This window comes from Quercus lobata, chromosome 2, assembly GCF_001633185.2.
Source record: "Quercus lobata isolate SW786 chromosome 2, ValleyOak3.0 Primary Assembly, whole genome shotgun sequence".
In the NCBI taxonomy this organism is placed as follows: Eukaryota; Viridiplantae; Streptophyta; class Magnoliopsida; order Fagales; family Fagaceae; genus Quercus; species Quercus lobata.
The window spans coordinates 47,844,333-47,856,786 of NC_044905.1; positions in this window are offsets into that span (position 1 = coordinate 47,844,333).

The following is a 12,454-nucleotide window of genomic DNA, read 5'->3' on the forward strand; positions in this document are numbered from 1 at the left end:
CCACATTGATTCATGTGATGTGAGCTGTCGGCCTGAAAGAAGTGAACCAACATCCTTCTCTTCCGTCCAACATGTGCAAATGGGGCTTTGCTACTTAACAATGTTTTTTTCCCCCCTTTGGAAAACAAAAAATAGTAGTTAAAAGGGATAAACATTAATTGTTGACATTGTAATAATCAAATGAGCACTCGGTTTCAAAGTGGCTGTATTGAGTTTGACTAGGAGTTTCCTAATTTAAGTTCAAGTACTAGCACTTTGAAAAAATTCTCTAGACCAGCGATTTACCTCGCTATGGGCTCACCCGTCGCGAATAATAATTAGTTTCTGGTTGAAAGTTTTGATAAAATACTGTGGGAAACCAAAAAAAAAAAATTGGTTTTCATTGTCAGCTAGAAAATTAAAATGAAGCTCCAAATGAAAACCTAACAACCTCTTTACTCTTTTTATTTTATTTTTGAGAATCAACCTCTTTACTTGTTTATTAGTGATTGCTCTTATTTAGCCTGAACTTTATTGCCTTCTAAACAATGTTAAAAAATTACCAATATATATATATACATGTAAATTGTTCAAATAAATCTCTAAAATATGAGGATAAACAATTTTTCATTCCGCTTAAATCATTAAATAAATTGTTTATATTTTTCCTTATATATTGTATAGTTAATGGTATAGTACATATGAGAGCAAAATATAATTTATTTTCTAATAAACATAAACATTGAATTTGAAATTCTCACTTAGTTTATTTTATTTTATTATTATTATTTATTTATATGAGATGCTTAACACACACACATATATATATATACACACACACATATATTACAACAAAAATTAGTTATTTTACATAAAAAATAAGCAGACCACAACATGATCGACATTAAGCCATTCACAAATTACAAAGTAACAAAATGTAATAGCAGAGGATGCATTTATTACTAAGCATGTGATTAAGGTTTTTTTTATAATTTTTTATTATAATTGTGGGGCCAGAGAACTTATGACCCGGCCCACATTCCATTAGGACCTAGGGCCCGCGCTGAGGAGAGTAGTTGCTGAGGACAAGTAGTGAAAGACCAAATAGCCTAGAGATGCAGCCGAGGAGGACCCTGTCCTCGGCATCCTAAGACTTCAAAAGGAAGAGCGACATGTCGTTAAAGGTAGCCTCCAAAGCGCCCCCAGAAGAAAAGGCGAGTAGAATGGGGCTCATATGGGGGTACGGAGTGGGAATGGTTCAAGGAAAAGACATCACCTCCGCATTGAATGTGTCCATAAACGTCCTAGCCATATTGATGAAAAAAGACTCCTGAACAGTGTGGCTTCGGTTATTGCAACTAACAGAAAGTAGGGGGAGGCGGCTGATGGGACAAGCACTCAAGTAGGTACCTGCCTGATCAACAGATGGAGGGTCAGGATCAACCGAGAAGGGCTATATAATGTAAAAGCTTATGCACTAAAAGGGGAGGGCAAAAGCTAGGGTACCCAAAAAAGGGAAAGGAAGAATAAGAACATTAAGCTTCATGGACAAGATCCACGGACAACCTTAGCTCGTCTCTGCACGTCCACCATGAGTACCATGATTAATTACCGTCTAGTGACCAAGGCCTAGCCTTCCAAACCCACGCTCTACAAATTATATTGTTTGGGCCCTTAACGTGCGAACCCAACATCATTTTGGGGTCGTTACAAATTGAGTCCTTACAATTGGCGCTGTTTGTGGCAAAGGGCTTGTGTGTTGGCACAGGCGGTGGATCGAGAAAGTCCCTCCATCACTTCCAGCAGCCCGTTGTTGTGCCCTAACATAAAATTCCCCTAGGGGTTACGCTTAGAAGCGTCAGTAGTGCGGACGGTTCTAGGGGCTTCCAACGTTAGATCAACGTCCCACACCTTGACCGAGGGGCTAATCCCCCCAAACTTAAAGAAAAATCTATGTTTTGGACAGAACCAAGGTATTGCATGATCCTCGGACTCAAACCTATGGGGAAACCAACTACTTAAAGAAAAATCTAAGTTTTGGATAGAACCAAGGTATTGCATGGTCCTCGGACTCAAACCTATGGGGAAACCAACTACTTAAAGAAAAATCTAAGTTTTGGACAGAACCAAGGTATTGCATGGTCCTCGGACTCAAAACTATAGGAAAACCAACTACTTAAAAAGAAATCTAAGTTTTGGACAGAACCAAGGTATTGCATGGTCCTCGGACTTAAACCTATGGGGAAACCAACTACTTAAAAAAAAATCTAAGTTTTGGACAGAACCAAGGTATTGCATGGTCCTCGGACTCAAACTTAAGGGGAAACCAACTACTTAAAGAAAAATCTAAGTTTTGGACAGAACCAAGGTATTGCATGGTCCTCGGACTCAAACCTATGGGGAAACCAACTACTTAAAGAAAAATCTAAGTTTTGAACAGAACCAAGGTATTACATGGTCCTCAGACTCAAACCTATGGGGAAACCAACTACTTAAAGAAAAATCTAAGTTTTGGACAGAATCAAGGTATTGCATGGTCCTCGGACTCAAACTTATGGGAAAACCAACTACTAAAAGAAATCTAAGTTTTAGACAGAACCAAGGTATTGCATGGTTCTCGGACTCAAACCTATGGGGAAACCAACTACTTAAAAGAAATCTAAGTTTTGGACAGAACCAAGATATTGCTTGGTCCTCTGACTCAAACTTATGGGGAAACCAACTACTTAAAGGAAATCTAGATACTAGGCTCGGCCTAACAATACACATGACATCTCGGATGATACCTATATCTCCCCAGAAGTATGTTCAGACACAAGTTTAACGCCCTATAGGCGCGGGTAAGTTACAATTCCGGGATATGGTCCCAAATATATCATATGCACAACCATTCATACATGTTAAGATAACTAGTTCAAAAATCAGAAGAGCAATAATAATAAGTATCGGTAAGGGCAACTAACATGTAATTTAAAGGAAAAAGGAAGAAAAAAATTTCATATATGTGGTCAATAAGTTCAACTGCAAGCAAACTATAAAGTTTTCAAAACAAAAGGGAAACTAGTTAAACAATTAAACTAGAAACAAATACAAAGGTTGGCCAGGGCTTTTACTTCTTCAATGTCGTTTTGGCCATATCCTGGGAAGGCCGAGCAGGACTAGCTTCGGGGCCCTGGGAGATATCCCCTTCTTGGGAAGGCTGAACAAGATCAGTTTCGATGCTCTTAGGGACATCAGTAGGGGGAATGGCCTGTAGAGGCTGAACAAAGATGGCTGGCTCCTCGGTACCAGAGATCTGAGCACTGACGTAGGCTCGACACCCTTTTTAGGCATCTCGGGATTCAGACCTCCATGTGCTTCTGTCGCATCATAAGGCTCTCCTCCTTCAGTCAACTCGCCAGAAGGGACGTTGATCTGTGCAGCTTTTGACTGAGCAGCCCCTGCCTCGTGTGGATCACTCATAGCCTCGGAGCTGGCAGAGGCAGTCTCACGGATGGCTGGAGGATAAAATATGCTCTCTGCCTTCCACAAGTCAGACGAAACTTCCACCCCAGCTCGTTTGAGGGCCTCTTCCCAAACCTGGGAGCAGTATAGCCTGCATACGCCAAGAATTTGAGTTTTAAGGGAGGCCTGGGTTTCAGCCACCCCCGCCTCGTAACCTTCATCCTGGGCCTTGTCCCTAGCCACCTCGGCCTCGGTTCTGGAAAACTCAGCCTCCTGCTTAGCCCTCATGGCTTCGTCCTTGGCGAATTCCGCCACGCCCTTAGCATTATTTGCCTCGATCAGTTGCTTTTTCAAATCGCTTATCTGCTCCTTAGCAATCTGCAATTGCTCCTCGACAGTGAGTAGGCGCTTTGTCTGTTCCTCGGCCTGCTTTTAGGCACCAGTTAAACCTGCCGTGGCACTATCCCTGGCTTGGGCAGCCTCCTTTAAGTCCTCCCTAACCTTCGCGAGGTTAGTCTCGGAAGTTTTGAGGGTCCGCGCTGATCTATGCGTTTGGTGCGTTCAACCTCGGTGGCCTTACTCTGCCCCTTAACTTCTTCCTCCATCCTATAGGTGGCCTGGATAGCCTGCCAATTGAGACAAGTATATTGTGAATGAAAATCTGGGAGCAAGAATTGATAGAGCCTTAGGTTTCAAGAGTCTTACCATACCCAGGTACCTCTTCGCGCTAAGGAAAACCTCCTACATCCTCATATTCTTCAACTCCTCCATATCAGTAGCAAGCAGCATAGTCCTCCCTAACACGTCGGCCACATAACCGCCATCACTGTCTCCAAGGTCCCTCATGGATGCGTTCTTCAACAATGGCTCCCCGTGGAGCATTGGGGCGGGAAGCCAAGCACTCGGCGCAGATTGGGCTTCGATCCCTTTCCCTTTGCTTTGGGCGGATTGGGTTTCGATCCCTTTCCCCTTACTTTGATGCCCAATCTTTAACTGTTTTTGAGTTCGCGGGGTTTCATCCCTCTCCTGAGAGGATTGGGATTTTTCCCCATCCATGCGTTCCTTCCTCTTGGGACTCCTTTTTCTCTTTAAGTCAGCGGGCTCCAGCCGAGGAGGCAGAGCTGATTGAGGAGGAGCAAGAAGTTTGGGGCGGGGAGATTGTGGCTGTGACTTAGTAGACGAGGACCTAGTCTGGACGGGCTGAGGTTGAGGCTGAGACAGGGGAGTTGGAACACTGGATTGTGGTTTTCCCTATGCACCCTTCCCCGGTTGACCCTCGATGAGGTCGAATAAGCTGGTCGGGGGCTTTCTCTTAAGACCCATCTAGGCTCAAGAGGATGTTCCCACTGACAACAGTTTCGCTTCGGACAAGTCTGGGTCACCTAGATCACCAGAAGGATCCTCAGATGGGTCGGCTTGGTCAAATACCCCAAATCCCTCCTCGGACAGACCCAAATTACCTTCGTCCTCCACTGCCTGATGAGACGACGAAGAGCCCACTAATGGGATGCCCTCTGGGATAGGAGATCCTTCGGAGATCAAAAACCTTTGTTCGACTACGGTAATTTTTGAAAGCCGAGGACGGTTAGCGCTGACCACGTGCTTTGGGTCGGCAAATGACTTCTGAATGGGATCGTACCTTAAGATTTTGTGAGCGGCTCTGACTTGACCATCCTCGTCATTTACAAAAACTGCCTTTTGAAGAACAATTTCCAAATCAACCCGGTTAACCAGATGAAAGTGTCGGTGAATGGCGTTTGGATCTGCAAAAAGAAGCATGTACATGGTTAGTAATCGAACCACACCAAATTAAAATGGCGCAAAGGATTGGTACCCGTTTGCTCTCTATACCCCACCTGGTTCTCCCTCTACCATCGGGCATGGAAGGCCATCATGCCATTCCTCGGATACGATAAGAAAGTCCTTGTTCAACCCCTTGTTAGAGTCGGGGAGGCACTGGATTAGCCGAACCCTATCGTCTCTTGTCTTCATGTAGTAGCATTTGCCCTTCAAATTTTGGAGATTGTTGCACCAATTTACGTCATGATGGGTTAGTCTTAGCTCCATTTTTTCGTTTAAGGCATCCACACAACCCAGAATCCTAAACATATTGGCAGCGCACTGGGTGGGAGCTAATCGGAAATGCCTAAGGTAACTCTTCATTACCGGCCCCATGGGGATTCTCATACCCTCTCTACAAAGGCGAGAATGGGAATTACCACCTCGCCCGTCCTTCTCAAAAGATACCACTCCCCCATCTTACAGTGCCTCAAACTTACGTTGGGGGGAATCCTATAATCAGCGATGAACTTTTCCATCGCCTCCTCAGTATCAACCAATTCTCTCAATTTAACCATCTCTAAGAGCTACTAAACAAACTTAGTGGATGACGGGAGAAGAAGAGGAACAAGAGAAAAATAAACCCAGAAAAGAAAAAGTACGAGTTAGTGAAGGCAGAGAACTTACAAAAAGGAGGAAGGGAACCTCGGACAGGCTTTTTGTGCTGGAGATAGACTTGAATTTGGATGAAAGTTTAGATGAACCCAGGATATATGCGCTAGAACTCTTAAGTGCAAAAGTGAAGAGACAAATCGGTTCTAACAATCATTTATACCTCTCATCGAAAGTAACTGCACGAATTTTCCTGCCCATAAAGGCAAGGAAATCTCCACCTTTAGATCACCATCGCGCCGTTGAACGTGGGGAGCATAGAGCCGCCCGCATTTAATGAAGACACGTTTCACCTTCCAAAGGCTCCAAGAACATGTCTCGGGCAGATGAAGAGTCTCGGGAACCGATAGGTGACATGGATTGACAAGCTTTGACAGAGGCCTGATGTCATCAAAACCTTCCTATCCGTCCGAGGATCCGGACAGCAGGATTTTGAGGGGCTATTGTGGGGCCAGAGAACTTATGACCTGGCCTACATTCCATTAGGACTAAGGGCCAGCGCCGAGGAGAGTAATTACCGAGAACAAGTAGTGAAAGACCAAATAGCCTAGAGATGTAGTCGAGGAGGACCCTGTCCTCAGCATCCCAAGACTTCAAAGGGAAGAGCGACATGTCGTCAAAGGTAGCCTCCAAAGCGCCTCCAGAAGAAAAGGCAAGTAGAATGGGGCTCACATGGGGGTACGGAGTAGGAATGGTTCAAGGAAAAAACGTCACCTCCGCATTGAATGCGCTCACAAACGTCCTAGCCATATTGATGGGAAAAGACTCCTGAACAGTGTGGTTTCGGTTATTGTAACTAACAGAAAGTAGGGGGAGGCGGCTGATGGGACAGGCACTCGAATAGGTACCTGCCTGATCAACAGATGGAGGGTCAGGATCAACCGAGAAGGGCTATATAATGTAAAGGCTTATGCGCCAAAAGGGGGGGGGGCAAAAACCAGGGTACCCAAAAAAGGGAGAGGAAGAATAAGAACATTAAGCTTCATGGACAAGATCCACAGACAACCTTAGCTCATCTCTGCACATCCACCATGAGTACCATGATTAATTACCGTCCAGTGACCAAGGCCTAGCCTTCCAAACCCACGCTCTACAAATTATATTGTTTGGGCCTTTAACGTGCGAACCCAACATCATTTTGGGGTCGTTACAAATTGAGTCCTTACAATAATTTTTTTATTTATTTATAAAAAAACTCCTATAATTTTTAGTTTAAGACAGATTAAAACAACTGCGTCTTGCATGAAAATGGGACCATTCAATATTATTTCGTAAACCCTTTAGTTTACACCGGCCAATAAGTAAATACCACATCAAAATTTTACTTAAACTCATTGTAAAATCAATGCATCCTAATGCACCTAATAACATCTCAACAAACAAATAATTAAAACCTATTTCACGTTTCCTAGAATCTCATATCACTTTTCAGCTCATGCGTCTCCAGCCCATCCTTATCGGACCAACGTTTACCGATGCACTACCTCACCGGACCTCTGTTTGCCGCTGCACTATCTAGCTGGACCTCCGTCCGCCGCCGCACTACCTCGCCGGACCTAGGTGATTTGTTCTTATTCTCAAAATTTTTTGGGTTTTGCTATATTTTGATTGATTTGGCCGTTGCTATATTTTGATATCTTCGCGGTTTGGGTATATTGCTCTTTTGAAATAAGGATAGATATAGGTTTGATCCTAGTAGGGACGATTTTTTTTTTTTTGGTTCATGCTATATTTGAGTTCTTCCATTCTTTGGCTACGTTGAGGCATATATGGAAATTCAAATTAATAGACATAGGTTAAGGATTGACCTCTTGAGAAACTGCTTACAAGCTATTTGTCAAAATGCCTAAAAGAAATATTTTTGTGACACGAAGACTGTACTTTTGGGATTAAACCTGCAATATATATTTTTGGTTTAATATCAGTAAAAAAAATAGGCTAGTAAAGAAGCCAAATTTCTTAAATTGTTGAGATGACAATGAGCATGCCTCTTACCAAACTTGCCTAGCTAGTTGAGCAGCTTATCCTATTGTGAGTCTTTTATGGAGCTTAGATTAAGAGTATTTAGGACAAGGACTCAAGATAGTTGGCCACAATTGGCCTCAGGTTTATTCATTAACTGGAGCTGTTGGTTAGGATCCAAAGTTGAAGGATTGGCCATATAATCTTACCAAACTCATTGAAAAGATGTACTAGCATTTTTAGCATGATCTCTTTGTAAATTTTAACATCATGTTTATTGTGGGTAATGCAATAGAGTTATATGTTGATAACTGACAGAGGTTGAAAATTCTGGAAATTTTCCCTTTCATCTCTTGTCCTTGGAAACCCAAATTCTATGTATAAGTAACATAGAATACATTATTTATTATTTTCCCACTCAACAATATGTGGCTCATTCTGTTTTAATTTTTTTGTAATTCAGGTAATTTTATGAACAACACACTAAGAGTCTAAAGATTCATGTTAGGACATTACACTCTTTGTTACAACTCACCAGCCAATCTAATGAACAACACTCAAAGGGGACAATACCAAACAAGTGAAAGACTACAAGCAGAGACAAGCTTGATCACTACTTAGATTAAGACAAAACAGTTGTGGTTGAGCAGGGTGTTCAAATGAACCTTGCCCTTGTTGTTTGTTTTGAACTTCCAAGAAGAAGAATGCAATTAAGGATAGCCCTTTGAATGAGAATCTTGATACTATTAAAGGCAGAGTCAATAGTGTTAAGGATTTGTGTTTATTACAATCTTGCGTAGCCTCCTTGTTGTATGTTCCATTTTAGATTGCTTCCTTGTATTAGCAATGAAAAATTATGTTGCTAAAAAAATCAATGAAAATTTCTGTTCTGTTTGTTGCTAAGATTGTCTTCTTCATTAATTTTTTCTTCTTGTTTACACTTGTTATGACTCTAAACTAAAAAGACCATCTCCTCAAGTATGAGATTCCAAATATTTTTATATTTAAATTTAGAACCCAAAAGTAGTCCTAGTCGTTTCAAAGGTAGATCAGATACTCAAAAGCATTGGCAGATTGAATCTGAGCCAATGCTTCTGCTTCTAGTGCAGCTGCATTGTTCTATGCTTTCTATTTTTTTGCCTTAGATGGCCATTGTATCTGATATCTAGTGAAACTAAATTGTTGACCATGCCGGAATGCTTAAACCAATAAGACAGTCTACTGAATTTTCAATATTAAAGGCGCTACATATGCTGAGATCTTGTCTTGCATTTTGTGATTCTTCCCTTGGGAAATCAGCATATACATTAATTAGCATTCTGGCAAAGTAAAAAAATTAATGTTTGGCTGTGTTTCCATTTCAGTTTTCACACCAGAATAGTTGGCAGCGAAGTATAGCAACACTACATTCCTTCTTTACTATCTGGTTTTGATCATAGTTGCCTTAATTTTCAGGAAGGTGTAATATAAAACTTGTCACAATTGAATACAATGTAACTTTATAATTTTGAATACATCTCAAAAAGCTTTTAATACATGTCTTCGATGTAATATAAAACCTGTCACAATTTTTCCAGAAAGTTTCTAATCTAAAGTGCATTCATGTGAAATAAAACCAATCAAATTCAAAATATAGGAAGCTGATTCTCTCCACCACAATTAAAACAGTATATAACCAAAAACTGTTGTTAGGTAATCCATTTTCTTTGAACAAAATCTTGTCTGTACTTCACTTCTCTTGGAATTGTTGGTGAGTGACATCTAACAATCCTGTGCAAAAGAATGTATAACCAAATTAAAAACATATTAGAATGAACACAATTAAAAACAAAAAGAAGAAGAAGAAGAAGAAGAAGAAGAAGACAATCTATACTTTGTGATAATTAAACAATAAATGGTTATACCATAAAAGATGAAGAGTGGGGACCTTGAGGCATAGAAGTTGACGTTGTAGGAGGATACCGCATAGATGGCAAAGAGTCCTAAGGATGTTTAACAAATAAAAGGAATGACTAAATATTGATTATAAAATCAAGTTGAAAAAATATATTAATAATAAAATCAAATACATCTTGTACCTGTACAAAACTTATGGATGGACAAGTTCTTCTAACATGGCCCGTTTCCTTGCAAATGCTGCATTTTCTTTTCTTTGTTGGTTGGTTTTCTTTTGGATTCTTTTGTCTTAAAGATTTAGGTCTTCCCTTAGATAGAACATATGGAGGGTCTTGTAAAGCACCTGGAAGATTTGATAATACTTGGCTGTTTAGTATAGTATTATCAGAACTTACTAAATCATCAACATCATGCATGGCTAGAAGCTCCACATGAACCTTTTGTAGAGCTAGGTCAAGATGTTCATATTTCTTCATTGACTGTGACCCTACTTCTGCAACTTCCAAAAAATGAAGCAATAAACTATTTCTCATCAAAGTGGAAGAAATTTATGGCTCCACCTGTATGACATCACCAAATATGTCATGTATAATAATATTATTCTTGGCCTTGATTGTACATCTTTCTAAAATATAATATGGAGGAAGAAAGTCCACAAGAGATTTTTTCACAAAAACGGTTAGGATGTGCCTACAAAGAATTCCAACAAATTCAAACATATGGCATATAAAAATAGCTTTTTTCTCAGAAATTTCAAATAACACTTCATAAATTGGACTTTCTTTCCCATGAGGTGCCACTTTATATATTTTCTTCACTCCTTCTTCACGATATTTTGATGCCTTGTATTTTTTACTACAAAATAACTCTTCTTGAAATTTTATAAACATCTTTCTTGTATAAACTTTTGCCGCCTCTCCTTCCATCTTGTAACATGTTTTCAAAATTGGCATTGAAGTTTTTGTCTTTACATCTTGCTGTTTCTCTTTCAGATAATGCACATTTAAGGCTTTCTCATATTGATGCACAAAGTCACTTATCATTGTACTTGAACGAACATAACCTTTAAAGAATTTATTCATGCTTTCACTCCTTTGAGTTGTAGACATCCTAGCACAAAAGCTCCTATGTAAATAAGCTGGAATCCATTTTTCACGCTGCATATAATGATTTATCAGCCAATCATTATCTCCCAACCCATACTTCTCTACAAGCTCACTCCATTCTAACTCAAACTCTTCAATAGTGATTGTATCATGAATGCAATGATGAAATTCTCCTTGAAAAAGTGGATATTTATTATAGATATGAGCCAATTTTTCTGGAACTTTCTGTGAAATATGCCACATACATAATCTATGAATTGTATTCGGTAATATCTCTGCAATTGCCTTACCCATAGCCTTGTCATCATCTGTGATAATTGTAGAAGGAGCACGTCCAAGCATTGCCTCAAGCCAAGTCTTCAACAACCATGTATAAGATTCTTCTGTTTCATTCACAAGTAGAGCACATCCAAACGGACAGATTGGTGATGGTGGTTAACCCCAGTAAAAGGAATAAAAGGCATCCCATAGCAATTTGTTAAGTAAGTAGCGTCAAAAGTAACGACATCTCCAAAATGTTGGTATGCAGCTCTTGACCTAGCATCTGTCCAAAAGCAATTTCCCATGCGCCCTTGTTCATCAACTTGAATTGCATATACAAAACCTAGATTTTTTAATTGACACTCAGTAAAATGGCAATACATTCTTTGTGCATCTCCATCTTGAAGTAATTTTCTTCTTTTACTGCCCAAATAATTTTGAACATCAACCGCAACAGAACCAACATTATAGTCACCACTAGATTCGTTACTCAACACTGACATTATCTTCCTTGTAGGTAAACCTGACTCATTGAGTGTATCTATAAGATTTTTTTTGGGCACGTGATATCACTCTATGTCCTCGAAGCAAACTTGTACTCTTAGGAGTAAGAAGTTCATGATTATGATTGTCCACAAACTTAGTTACAATCCATGCTTCTTCTTTTTTTAAACTCATCATTGCTTTGCATCCCACTCTAGTTTTTGCAGGTTTTGGACATTTTCTTTCTTTATTTTCATAACTTTTATGATGAAACCCTTCCCTCCAACAAACATATTCCACTCCAACCAATGATTTATCTTCTTTGTATGACCGTTTATGATTTATTCGAATGCTAAAACCCTTTCGCCTTGCATATGCTTTATAACATGCATGAGCATCTTCTGAGTCATCGAATACCATATCAAGACATGGTTCCAAAGGCCATTTAGATGCAAAAGATTGATTCAAATCATTCGTAGGCAAGTCTACATCATTTTGATTTTCTACTATTTCCGGCTCAACATGCACCAAGTCTTCTACCAAATCATCACAAAGAGAGATTATTTCATGTTCTTCATTGCTCACACTCATATTTGCAATTTGAGTAAATATTTATTTTCAATGTAACCTAGAAAAAATAAAAGATAAGAAAAATTCATAAGAACAGTTGAAGAGACATTCAAGATTTGTTCAATTACAAAATGAAAATCTAAAACATAATAAAATTATCAAAGCTGACTTGGTCCCTTACAGGAGGCACTCTTATTCAATGTACATATCAAAACTGACTTAATCCCTTACAAACTGATTAATGCTACCGGACACTTGTTTCTGATTCATTTGTTATTTTACATGGTTGTAACTAATACTAT